The sequence below is a fragment of the Protobothrops mucrosquamatus genome, unplaced genomic scaffold, assembly GCF_001527695.2.
Source record: "Protobothrops mucrosquamatus isolate PMUCROS unplaced genomic scaffold, P.Mucros_1.0 scaffold1609, whole genome shotgun sequence".
Taxonomy (NCBI): domain Eukaryota; kingdom Metazoa; phylum Chordata; class Lepidosauria; order Squamata; family Viperidae; genus Protobothrops; species Protobothrops mucrosquamatus.
The window spans coordinates 2,199-15,783 of NW_015387772.1; the positions used below are offsets into that span (position 1 = coordinate 2,199).

The window sequence follows — 13,585 nt, forward strand, 5'->3', positions numbered from 1 at the left end:
GTTACTGGTTCTGCCGCAGTGGTACGAACCGGTTGAATCCCACCACTGCATGGGGTATATAATATAATTAAAATGATAAATTTTGGACTTATGTTTTTGATACAGATTTTAGTTTTAAAAGATCTTTAAAATGGGAGAAGATGGAAAGCCATACAAATACAACCACTGTAAAATTGTTATTCATCAGAAAAGTGAATTCTCATGCTCTTAAATGCAAAAATGTAGAGACAGTGTTGTTTAATTGGGTGCTCATTGCATTTTTTGATTGTTTATTTAGTGGTCCATGCTTTTTAAAAATTGAGAAACATTAATCCAGGATCTTAACTCATATTAAGATCCAGATGTTTGTGCCCCAAAAAAGGAAATAAGCTGAAATTGTTAACAGTGTTCTATATTACAATGGAAAGACATCTGATCTCCCTCAACTTTTTAAAATGTGAAGGCAATGGACTGCAACTAGTATGCCATGTTTCAGGGGGAGAAAATCAGTCCAATTCAGCTATGATAGGTAGACAAAGTAGAAAATAGTAGAAGATAGTATTAAACAGAAATAGGAAGAACATGGGGTTTGCTCTCCGTTTAGCCAGAATCCCAGCCTAATATTTCTCCAAAAATGTGGCACAGAATATAAAAAACTAAAACCGAAGGGAGGGGACTGGTGGGGGTGGACAAATTTAATTCCTCTTGAAGTATCCTTGAAGTTTTGGTGCCTGACCTTTATTCAAAGACTGGCTTTTATCCCAGGGTTACTGCTGAAGGAGATAAAATGAAATAAAGAGAGAACGGCTCCAGTTCTTTGGAATAAGAATTTGATTAGCAGTGTGATTAAGAAAACAATTCAGTACCATTAGAAAATAGAGAAATGCTTACCTTGTTCTAGTTTGATAATTTTAACTGCAGCCAACTCGCCATTGTGCACATTTCTGGCCTAGAGAAACAAATATGAGAATGCGATGTAAGCAAACTACAGGCATAGGTTTTTCTAGTGTAAACTATGTTACATAGAAAGCAAACATAATTCTTTCCTACTGATGCAGATGTGCTGAAATATTTGGCAGTTAAGTTGTAGTTACCCATAACAGTTTGTTATAATATTGGTCTGGATCATATATAGCCTGGCTTGTTTGCTGTATAAATCTAATCACTATATGGTTTAGTGTTATGGGTGAACCAGACCATTATGGCTTGATCAATAAACCATAATTTTAAAATCCTAGCTTAGTATTATCAGAATCAAATCTATGTTTCCCATAGTACAGAGAACAGAGTACAGAATACAGGGTACAGAGAAGAGCAACAAATATGATTAGAGGACTGGAGGCTAAAACATATAAGGAACGGTTTCTGGAATTGGGTATGTCTAATTTAATGAAGAGAAGGACGAGGGGGGACATGATAGCAGTATTCCAATATCTCAGGGGCTGCCACAAAGAAGAGGGAGTCAAGCTATTCTCCAAAGCGCCTGAAGGCAGGACAAGAAGCAATGGATGGAAACTAATCAAGGAGAGAAGTAACCTAGAACTAAGGAGAAACTTCCTGACAGTTAGAACAATTAACCAGTGGAACAACCTGCCTCCAGAAGCGGTGAATGCTCCAACACTGGACGTTTTGAGAAGAGAATGGACAACCATTTGTCTGAAATGGTATAGGGTTTCCTGCCTGAGCAAGGGGTTGGACATTAGATGACCTCCAAGCTCCCTTCCATCATCATCATCATCATCATCATATTTGATACCTTTTGTGGTAGCTGCAATGTATTAGATTTTTGTCACATTAACTTTTTGTAAATCATGACGATCTGCACTCCTGACAGATCTGTTTACTCATTCATAAGATTTATATATCACTCCACAGAACTAGATAATGTGTATACAGTGTGTCAATGTCCTTATCATAAGATGATGTAGGAAATGAAAAGACCACCAAAGAAAGAACATGCTAGTCTTTTCTTTGATCGTTTCCAATATTTTAAAAAAAATTACTGCTTTTAACAGAACAACAAAATAACAGAGTTGGAAGGGACCTTGGAAATCTTCTAGTCCAACCCCCTGCTTAAGCAGGAGACCCTATACCAGTGATGGCGAACCTTTTAGAGACTGAGTGCCCAAACTGCAACTCAAAACCCACTTATGCATCGTCGAGTGCCGGGTGGGTGTGGCCTATTGGCTGGGTGTTGCCAATTGGGTGGGCGTGGCCCATTGGGTGGGCGTGGCTGCTGTGGTAATGGCGACTGGGTGGGACTAAAAAGTTCAATCAATCAATTCCAACTTTGCAAGATCTTTCTTTTTCCCGCAAGAAGTTGAAATTGACTGATTGAACCTTTTTTTTTTTTTTGCACATGGTGACGGAGGCCTAAAGCGAAAAGGTTTTATAAAACCCAGCTGAAGGCCTAGGACTGGGGCGATGGCGCGCATGCCCACAGAGAGGGCTCTGAGTGCCGCCTCTGGCACCCGTGCCATAGATTCGTCACCACTGCCCTATACCATTCGGGACAAATGGCTATCCAATTTCTTCTTGAATACCTCTAGTGATGAAGCATCCATAACTTCTGAAGGCAAACTATTCCACTGATAAATTGTTCTCACTATCAGAAAATTTCTCCTTAGTTTTAGGTTGAGATCTCTCTATAAGTTTTCACCTGTTATTTCTTGTCTCGGCCCTCAGGTTCTTTGGAGAATAGAGTTGTCCCCCTCTTCCTTTGTGACCACCCCTCAAATATTGGAAGATTGCTATCATGTTATCCCTACTCCTTCTTTTTGTTAGACTAGGCCAGGGGTAGGCAACCTTGGCTCTTTTATGACTTGTGGACTTCAACTCCCGGAATTCCTGAGCCAGCCATGCTGAGGGGAAAAGGAGAGGTTTCCAAGCTGAGCCATGCTGGCTCAGGAATTCTGGGAGCTGAAGTCAAGGAGTCATAAAAGAGCCAAGGTTGCCTACCCCTGGACTAGACATACCCAATTCCTGCAACCGTTCTTCATGTTTTGGCTTTCAGCCCCCTAATCATCTTTGTTGCTCTTCTCTGCACTCGTTCTAGAATCTCAACATCTTTTTTGAATCACAGTGACCAGAATTGGACACAGTATTCTAAGTGTGGTCTTACCAAAGCAATATGTGGGATACTAATATTAATTTTAATGATTTTATATTAAATAATACTAATTTTCCATCAGTATCAAAACCAATTATTTAGTTTTACACAAGATTTTGTGATAGGTATCTGTTTTGTTTCTAGATTTTTAATTCACTCTGACTGTTATTATTTGTGGTTATGTCTGTTTGCTGGCCCAACATTTCTATTTTTAACAGGATCATTACTCTTTATTACTCATCAGTTAGTTCTTTAAACAGATGTTAGTTGCTGTTGATTTTTTTGCAAATAAATAAGATAAAATTGAAAAACCACAGGGCCCCTTTTTGTGTAGGTTTGCACTTATTTATTCTGGCAAATATTAAAAACTCCACAAATGTCACAGATGTCATAGAACTACCTGTTTATGAAGTACGGTATGTAGCAATTCATACTGTGTTTATATCATGACTAATGCTGGAGAGATGGAGTTGCAATTTAGAGCCACCTTTTAATTGTGGTTGTAAAATGGAGGGTGAACCACAAATTTCTGTACTCCCTTTCCCCAGACTTTGCTGTCTTGTGTAAATTTCCCCTCCAGTAAAAGTTGAGTATTGCATTAGTGACTGTGATTAAGGCTAAGAACAATTTCATATATAAAAACATAGAAAACTGATGGCAGAAAAAGTCCTAGTGGACTATGAAGTCTACCTTTTGAGTTTTGTTTTGTTTTTAATTTATGTATTTATTTATTTTTTTGTTTTATTTTTAAAAATTTTGTCGATGACAGATATGTGTTTACTCCAAGCATGTTTAAACTCATATCTCCCTAAAATTTATGAGTGTTTGGTTTTACATATGAACTGAAGTATTTTTGTTTACAAAATGTTGTACCTTAATGTGTTGAGCAAACCCAGTCAGTTGAAACAGCCTTTTTAAAAACCATGGTTAGTCTTTTTTATAGCCAAACCAAGGTTGGTTAAGATGAATAGTCTATAGTATTGAAATTTAGTGAAACCAGAGAAGATACAAGGAGAGAATTTCTGGCAGTAATATGTGTTTTATGTGCATGCCTGTCACTTTTACATGGATAATTAAATGTTTATATGCCTGACCATATAAAATGGAAATAATTTTAAATGTTTCAATTTAGTTCATCATTCAATCCCTATATTCTAAATGAATTTACATTTAAAGTAACCCACATTTTGCTTCACCATGATTCATTGATAAGTACCAAGGAGTAGATTCAACTACAACATGATATAAACCAGTGGTTCCCAACCTTTTCTATACCCCGCACCCCTAGAACGCTTCTGATATATTCTCACACCCTTACAAAAGTTCGAAATAATGGCAACGAATTATGCACATACACTATAATTTTGAAAATCCAAGTTTTCGTACCCCCTGGAATATCATCTCGCACCCCCAGGGGGTGTGAGCACCCCTGGTTGGGAACCCCTGATATAAACCAAACTAAGCCAAACCAAAATGGTTGGGTAACATGGCAAGCAAAACATTATTTGCTAGAGTATTATCCTGCCTTTCTTCTGGGAATATACAGGTAGTCCTTGACTTACGATCATGATTGAATTCAAAAGTTATGTTGCTAAGCGAGACAGTTTTTAAATGAATTTTGCCTGATTTTATTACCTATCTTGCTACAGTTGTTAAGCAAATCACTGCAGTTGTTAAGTTAGTAACATGGCTGTTATGAATCTGGCTTCCCCATTGACTTTGCTTGTCAGAAGGTCACAAAAAGTGATCACATGACTTCGGGATACGGCAACCATCATAATAAATATGAGTCAATTGTCAAGTGTCTGAGTTTTGATCACCTGACCATCAAGATGCTGCAATAGTTTAAAGTGTGAAAAATGGCCAAAAGTCATTTTTTTCAGTGCTGTTGTAGCTTCGAAAGGTTTCTAAATGAAATGTTGTAAGTTGAGGACTACCTATAAAGGAACATACAGAGGATCTCTCTTGATTTTTTTTGCCACAGCCACCGAGAAGAAGAGGCTGGGATGGGAAATTGGCCTTATGCTACCTAATGAGTTTCCCCAACTAGGATAAACCTGGGCATGACTCTCTCAAGCCCAGCATTTTCACAACACAAACAAATCTCATTGTGGTTTAGCCATAAGACAACAAGTGAACCAGGCCCTAAAGCACTGATGGCGAACCTTTTAGAGACCAAGTGCCCAAACTGCAACCCAAAACCCACTTTTGCATCATCGGGTGCCAGGTGGGTGTGGCCCATTGGGTGGGCATGACTACGGTGGTAATGGCAGACTGGGTAGGACTAAAAAGTTCAATCAATCAATTCCAACTTTGCAAGATCTTTTTTTTTCCGTGAGAAGTTGAAATTGACTGATTGATTGAACCTTTTTTTTTTTTGTACACGGCGGCAGAGGCCTAAAGTGAAAAGGTTTTATAAAACCCAGCTGAAGGCCTAGGACTGGGGCGACGGCGCGCGTGCCCACAGAGAGGGCTCTGAGTGCCGCCTCTGGCACCCATGCCATAGGTTTGCCACCACTGCCCTAAAGTAACATGCATCAATCTCTGCAGACATAGTTCTCATAAAGCATAAGGTTTGACACTTGGGAGCGATAACTTATCCAAGAAATGATATCTAGATGAACTCTTTTAATTGTGCAAATTTTAGAAAAGCCAATGCAGATTTCTTTATAAAGAGGCAGACATATTCAAATCGCTACGCTTAAAGGAATGCCCACATTCCATGTTGTACAGTATATTTTCCAAATTAGTGCCCACAGCCTTGGTATTTTTTATCACCATTCTCAATGCTACCACTGAAAAATAAAGGTGCTTTTCTCCACCTTTCTGCACTTTTCTTTCTTCTGCTTTATCCTAATCTTCTGGGTCACACAAGTCCCCGTTCTGCTGTTCCTCCCTGACAGCTTAATGGGGTAAAAGGACTAGGAGGGTCACCCTAAATCCAGGAAGACAGCTGCTTCCTTCTTTGGCTGCAGGAAGACATCTGTGCCAAAGCAGGGTACATTCAGTCCTCTCTGCATGTGATAAAGCAGAATTTTGAAAAATAAAAATGTGATTCAAAAAAACTCCACCAGCCCTTATAAAGGATAGTGAGGAAGTTGCTCCACAGCTATGGATGTTTGGAGAACTGGAGACTTTGGGTGGCAGCTTAAAGTTCTAGCTTTCAAATATCCCATTTCCTCCTGGTATCATTTCTCCGCTGATTTGCATAAAACCATAGAACTTCCAGAAGTGCACATGGAAGATTTTAATGAGACTGAAGTAGCCGCTCCAAGCAGGCAGCAGACAACCCACAGGTAGCAAATACAGGTTATTCTTGTTGCCTTTTTACTCATAGTTCATGACAGCACCAGCAGAATTAAGACTCATAAGATTACACTTGAACTTGACTGGGCTCTTTATTCTATCCCTGGTAACAGCAGCAATATAGTGAAAACCTCCCTCACCTTTCTTTCATGTAACCTACAAACCAGAACACTGACCTGCATCAGGTAGCTATTGTGGCCTTGCAAGTGTTTAATGCAGTGTTTCTCAACCTTGACAATTTTAAGGCATGTGGACTTCAACTCCCAGAATTCCACAGCCAGCAATGCTGGCTGTGGAATTCTGGGAGTTGAAGTCCACATGCCTTAAAATTGTCAAGGTTGAGAAACACTGGTTTAATGCCTTCCTTCTCCTCCTGTGGACGGCAGGAAGCTGAAACAGGTTGATCAAGACCCTTAGCAAACTGCTAAGACTGCTGGTCTTAAGAAGTTAAAAGTTATGCAGGAGAACTGTGGGGAAACTATAGTAACCATAGCAAGCAGGAAATTAACAATTCAGTCTACCACTCTCCTCCATTACTAGCAAGCAGTTCCATGCAGATCCAAACACATAACCACCAGACAACGATTTACAACTGGCACCAAGAACAAAAGGGATATTGAACAAAGCACTAAATTTTGCTTTGCTTGATCTTATTCTGTAGTTCTTAGGCTTCCAAAATTCATCTTAATAGCCACATCAATTTTTAAAATAGAAATGCATATTTAAAACAAAAAACAAACCCAAATTGTATGCAATAGCCTTCTATAACCAGATGCTCTCCAAAACAGTTGGACTATAATTCCAAAACAACAAACCCAAGGGCTAATCACAAGTCCTGCCCCTGTGTTGGGGAATATAATATTATTGCATGCATGTGACGAAGATAACATCTCCTTTGAATTCAGGTTGACACCTGATGAAATATCCATCCAGTTGTCTTAACAACAGTGGGAAAATGGTTTGTATCCCCCTTTTCTATGATGTTTTCAACTTCTTAGTCTAGCCTGCAGCTCTGATATTCCCTGGGAGTCTCTTGTACAAACACTAACCAAGCCTGAACCTGATTAACTTCTGAGACTAGAAAAGGTTAGCCAAGTGCTATCACCTACCTTGGCATTTGTCTGTTGCCCAATAATAATTAAAAACATTACTCTCAGAGGCTAAAATATTTAAATAAGAAATTAAAAATGGTTGTGAAATCACACATCAGCATAAATGCAAAACTAAATCTCAGTGAGTCAGAATTAAAATACAGATTTTGAAAAATGGTAAGATTTACTTAAAAGCTGAACTAGATGTTTATAGGGATGAAAACAAGCTAACTTCTTTGATTGAAACAGCCTTTTTGAACTTAATGCTGTCTTACCTGTTGATTAAAACTCCCCCATTCCAACCAGATAGTCTTTAATTATGCAGAAAAGAATAGCAACATAATATAACATTACACAAGCAACAGAATATAATCCAACCAGTGTCTTAAACTTTAAAAAAGCTGATTTTAACAAACGCAGAGAGAGCCTAAGAAAAATTCTATGGATACAAATCCTAAAAGGGAAAGCAACTCAGGAAATGTGAGAAACTCTGAAAAATTTGATTTGATCATAAAAGCCCAGTCCAACACAATACCACTGAAAAAGAAAAACAAGAAATCCAAAAAGAAACCAGCATGGATGCACAAAGACTTCTCTGAAAAACTGAAAGACATAAAGGATAAATACAAAAAATGGAAAGAGGGACACATAACTAAGGCAGAATATCAGCAGATAGCCTGAATCTGCAGAGATGAAGTCAGGAAAGCAAAGGCTCAGAATGAACAAAGAATTGCAACAAAAGTCAAAGATAATTTAAAAAGTTTCTTTCAACATATAAATAACAAGAAAAAAGTCAAGGAAGCAGTCAGTTCACTTAAGAGAGAAGATGGCAAGGAAGTAACAGGCAGTAGAGAGAAAGCAAAGCTGCTTAACTCATTCTTTGCATCAATCTTCACGCAAAAAGAAACTATAGCCCAACCTATCAAAAACTTAACTGTAAAAGACAGACTAGAAATAAAAATTAAAATAAGCAAGAAAATGGTAAGATAACACTTGTCTGATCTTGATAAATATAAATCACTGGGACCTGATGGATTACATCCCAGTGTTCTGAAGGAGCTGGCAGATGTTATCTCAGAACCATTATGCCATATCTTTAAAAAACCCTGGAGCACTGGGGAACTGGAGGATTGGAAAAGAGCTGCTATGGTTCCCATCTTCAAAAAAGAAAAGAAAAAAAGCAGACCCAAGAAACTATAGACCAATCATCCTAACATCAATATCTGTGAAGATACTGAAAAAATAATAATCAAAAAACAAATCTGTGAACATCTAGAAGCAAAGTTATAACTAGTAGCCAGCACAGGTTGGTTAAAAACAGATTATACCAAACCAATCTTATTTCATTCTTTGACAAAATTAGTAGACCAGTGAAATGCTGTGGACATAGTATACTTAGAGTTCAGCAAGGCATTCGACAAAGTAGACCGTAAGTGTGGGATAGACAGCATCACCACCAGATGGATTTGTAACTGGCTGACAAATTGTACTCAATGAGTAGTCCTTAATGGTACTACAGCCATATGGAGAGAAGTAAGCAATGGGGTACCACAAGACTCCGTCTTAGGTCCAGTACTTTTCAATATCTTCATAAATGACTTAGGTGAGGGAATAGAAGGGGAAGACATCAAATTTGCAGATGATACTAAACTGGCAGGAATAGCCAATAGCCCAGAAGACAAGTTCAGGATCCAGAAAAAATCCTGACAGGCTTGAACAATGGACGCTATCCAACAACATGAAATTTAATGTGGAGAAAAGCAAGGTTTTACTTTGCAGGAAAAATCAAAGATACAAGTACAGATTAGGCAAAACCTGGCTGAAAAAGAGTAACTGTGAGAGGGACCTTGGAGTCCTAGTGGACCATCACTTAAATATAAGATAGCAATGTGCAGCAGCAGCCAAAAAAGCTAACACAATCCTTGGTTCTATAAACAGAGGCATAGAATCAAAATCGCGTGAAGTATTAGTACCACTTTATAAATCCTTAGTGAGACCACACCTGGAATACTGCACATCCAGTTTTGGTCACCACATTACAAAACAGATGCTGAGACTTTGGAAAAAGTGCAAAGATGACCAACTACGATGATTAAGGGCCTAGAGACAAAAACATATGATGAACAGTTGCAGGAATTGGGTATGGACAGTCTAGAGAAAAGAAAAACTAGAGATGACATGATAGTAGTATTCCAGTATGTGAGGGGCTGCCACAAAGAATAGAATAGAACTGGAAAGGACCTTGGAGGTCTTCTAGTCCAGCTCCCCACTCAAGCAGCAGAACCTATACCAGTGGTGGTGAACCTATGGCACGGGTGCCAAAAGCGGCACTCGGAGCCCTCTCTGTGGGCACACGTGTCATTGCCCCAGCCTTGCCTCCCCCCGCAGCCCCCTCCTCTCCAGCAGCCCCCCTCGAGCGTGGCCCACATGGAGCAGCGCAGCCAAGGACATGGCAGCCAGGCAGCATAGACAAGATTCTGCCCTCACACCCCATCATGCAGTTGATGCTGCAGAGTGCGAGCAGAGGGTGTGGCCGCCATAGCACTGCTGGGCTGCCTGGGCGATCTGCGGCGGGCCGTGGAGGTGGTGAGTGGCCCTGTGGGCAGGGGGACAGGGGGATGGGGCAGAGTGGGGGCGGGGCCAGTTTTTGGGCACTCGATCTCTAAAAGGTTCACCATCACTGACCTATACCATCTCAGACAAGTGACTGTCCAGTCTCTTCTTAAAAACCTCCAGTGATGGAGCACCCAAGATTTCTGAAGGCAAGCTGTTCCACTGGTTAATTGTCCTCACTGATAGGAACTTTCTTCTTAATTCCAGGTTGCTTCTCTCTTTGATCAATTTCCAACCATTGTTTCTTGTCCTGCCCTCTGGTGTTCTGGAGAATAATTTGACCCCCTCTTCTTTGTGGCAGCCTCTCAAATACTGGAATACTGCTATCATGTCACTCCTATTTCTTTTTTTCTTTAGACTAGCCAAACCCAAGTCCTGCAGCCTTTCTTCATATGTTTTAGTCTCCAGGCCTTGGATCATCTTATTTTCCAAAGCACCTGTAGGCTAATCAAAGCTCCCTGGAATTAAGGAGAAATTTCCTAACGGTGAGGATAATTAACCAGAGGAACAGCTTGCCCCCAGAAGTTATAGGTCAGTGGTGGCGAACCTATGGCACAGGTGCCAGAAGCGGCACTCAGAGCCCTCTCTGTGGGCATGCGCGCCGTCGCCCCAGTCCTAGGCCTTCAGCTGGGTTTTATAAAAACCTTTTCACTTTACGCCTCTGCCGTGTGCAAAAAAAAAAAAAAAAGGTTCAATCAATCAGTCAATTTCAACTTCTCGGGGGGAATCTCACAAAGTTGGAATTGATTGATTGAACTTTTTAGTCCTACCCAGTCTGCTGTTACCACCGCAGCCACGCTCAGCCAATGGGCCACACCACCCTATGGGCCACACCACCCTATGGGCCACACCCACCCAGCATCCGACGATGCATAAGTGGGTTTTGGGTTGCAGTTTGGGCACTCGGTCTCTAAAAGATTCGCCATCACTGTTATAGGTGCTTCATCACTGGAGGTTTTTAAGAAAAGACTGGACAGCCACCTGTCTGATTAGGATATAGGGTCTCCTGCTGGAGCAGAGGGTTGGACTAGAAGACCCCTAAGGTCCCGTCCAGCTCTATTCTGATTGAGAATTATGCAAGTTGAAATCCAACATCTCAAGAGCCTCAAAATGCTGTAAATAAACTCTATTTGAAGATTTTGATAATATATTGGAAAGCACGGTCTTTCAAGTAACTTGTTCCCACTATTAAACCAGCACTTTAAAGCATAGATGTAGAACTTCTGCATTTGAAATTAGTAACAGTTTTAACTCCTTTTTACAGTGAACTCTTTGACTGTAATAATCTAATAGATGAAAACTTCCTAATCAAACACATCTCAACCACTTCCTAATCTGAAATGTACAGCTATTGGAAGCAATAACTAATTTGGAAAGAAAATTCTAACTGAATGTTAGATGGCTTGTCTCCAGGTTATTTGACAGATCACCTCTCCCCAATTACATCTTCCTAGTCCACCAGAGCAGGAAGGCAGAATATGTTGCAGGTTCCAACCAGCAAGGACCTACATCTGGTGGGACCTAGGAAAAGGGCCTTCTCTGTCATGGCTCCCTCCCTTTGGAACATCATTTCCCCACAGATAAGATGGCACCTGCCCTGTTGCTTTTCTGCAAGGCCTTGAATACCTAGTTTTGTCAGTGGGCTTGGGGACCCCATTAGGAGATGTTGTTACCACGGAGAGGGGAGAATATAATTGTGATTTTTTTAAAAAAAAAAAACCCTGTGGACTTTTAATGTTGTACGCTACCTGGAGCCACTGTGTGTAGTTGGGTGCTTATATAAACTTATTTACTAAATTAATGAATCTTCATCCCCATGACACTGCTGGAATAGCAGATACCTGATGCAACATTAGCCGATTTGAAAATTGTAGTTTTTACTAAAAGAAAATCTGTAATATTTATGATGGCAGAAATAGGTGAAAATAATATGGTGAAAGCTTGGAAAAAGTAGTCAAGAGATTACGGTGCTGTATGACGTATCTTTGTCAGGGTACCTAGCTCAGTTCAACAAAGTATCTGATTAGCTGAGACCAACTTAAACAGCTATGAAATTTATTAACTATTCATTTAGAGCAGACATGTCAAACTCGCAACATCACGTGACATCGCGCGCAACGTATCAGAACTTTTTTCCCATTGCCGGCAATGGGGTGGGTGCAGTTTTGTCCTGGGAGTTTGACCCTCCTAATTTAGAGTAACTTCAAAATATATTTCAATTTGTTTTTACAGTGGAAAGAAAATCTATCAATTCAAACCACATTCACGGAAGACAGGAAGTCAAGATTGGGGTTATCTGCAAGGCAGTTGAGAAATATAAACAAATGCATTCAAAAGCCATATTCTGGGATGACTTTTACACAAGTCTACATCTAAGCTGCAATATAATTAAGGATTCTACTAACCCTAATTTAGGATAGAATGATGAAGCTTTGTTACGGCTTCTGTTAAAACCAAGAACTTAAAATATATCATTCAATAAACATCAAAAGCTTCCTATTACTTATACTTGTAAGCATGATGTGGGGCACCAGGCTAGGAAAGGCTACACTAATAAGACTGAGGCAACGGCTATCTAAACCTGGCCTAGAAACTAGCTTTTTGGGGTCTGGTCAGTCTTAATCCAGGCATTACTGCTTGTCAATCTCTTATTCTTCCGGTCTGCTAGTTTTCTTATCTGCACATTTGTAGCTGCTGACATTGTTTTTTTCTATCACTCCATAAGGCTGCCTTTGAAGACACTCAGAAGAGGCAACTGGTACAGAATATGAAAGCCAGCGAGCTGACCAGGAAACCATGTTACTGCTGAATTATTCCTATCTTGGGGTTGCCACAGTGGCAACCAATAGGTATCTGGGCTGAATTCAAAGCACTGGTAATTATCTATAAAGTCCTGTATGGAAAAGCACAGGGAAATAGCAGGGTCCACCATACGAAGAATGATTCTGCCTGCTTACTCCAAACAACTGGGGAACACACTGCCTCAGTCGTCCTTGGCTTCTTCTCATTGGGGAAGGCCTCTAAAACCATTTAAAAGCCTCAATGGGCTTTAGGATCTCAAGCTATTGAGGAGTTGGTGTGCTATTATTCTTATTATTATTATGGCTTGTCCCACAGTCAGCCAGATTTTTAGACTGGATTTGGCATTTTTATCCCCCTAACACAGGCATGTCCAAAGTCCGGCCCGCGGGCCATTTGCGGCCCGCGGCCCGGTTTAATCCGGCCCTCGAACAGCCCTCCCTGCGGTATGTAAATGCGGCCCTCCCACGGCCCTCCGGCAAGTCCCATGAGAGAGAGAGAGAGAGAGAGAGAGGCACTTGCACTTCTGTCTCTCTCTCTCTCTCTCTCATGGGACTTGCCCCCTCGCAGGGCTCCTCATTGGCCCTGCGCCCGGGTGTCCCGCCCCCTGGGAGAAGGGCGGCCAGGAAGTCCCTTTCCCGGGCTGGCCCCGTCCCAGGCGCACGTGGCTGGGGAGCCATGCGGGGAA

General features: G+C 40.7%; 1 long non-coding RNA gene across 1 annotated transcript in view; it reads right to left on the minus strand.

The window, feature by feature from the left end:
• Positions 1–808: 808 nt before the first annotated feature.
• LOC107293425 overlaps positions 809–13,585 on the minus strand; it is a 38,587-nt gene continuing 25,810 nt past the window's right edge. Inside the window, exon 3 of the long non-coding RNA XR_001549026.1 lies at positions 809–928. This is a non-coding gene — a long non-coding RNA (uncharacterized LOC107293425). The remainder of the gene's footprint in view (positions 929–13,585) is intronic.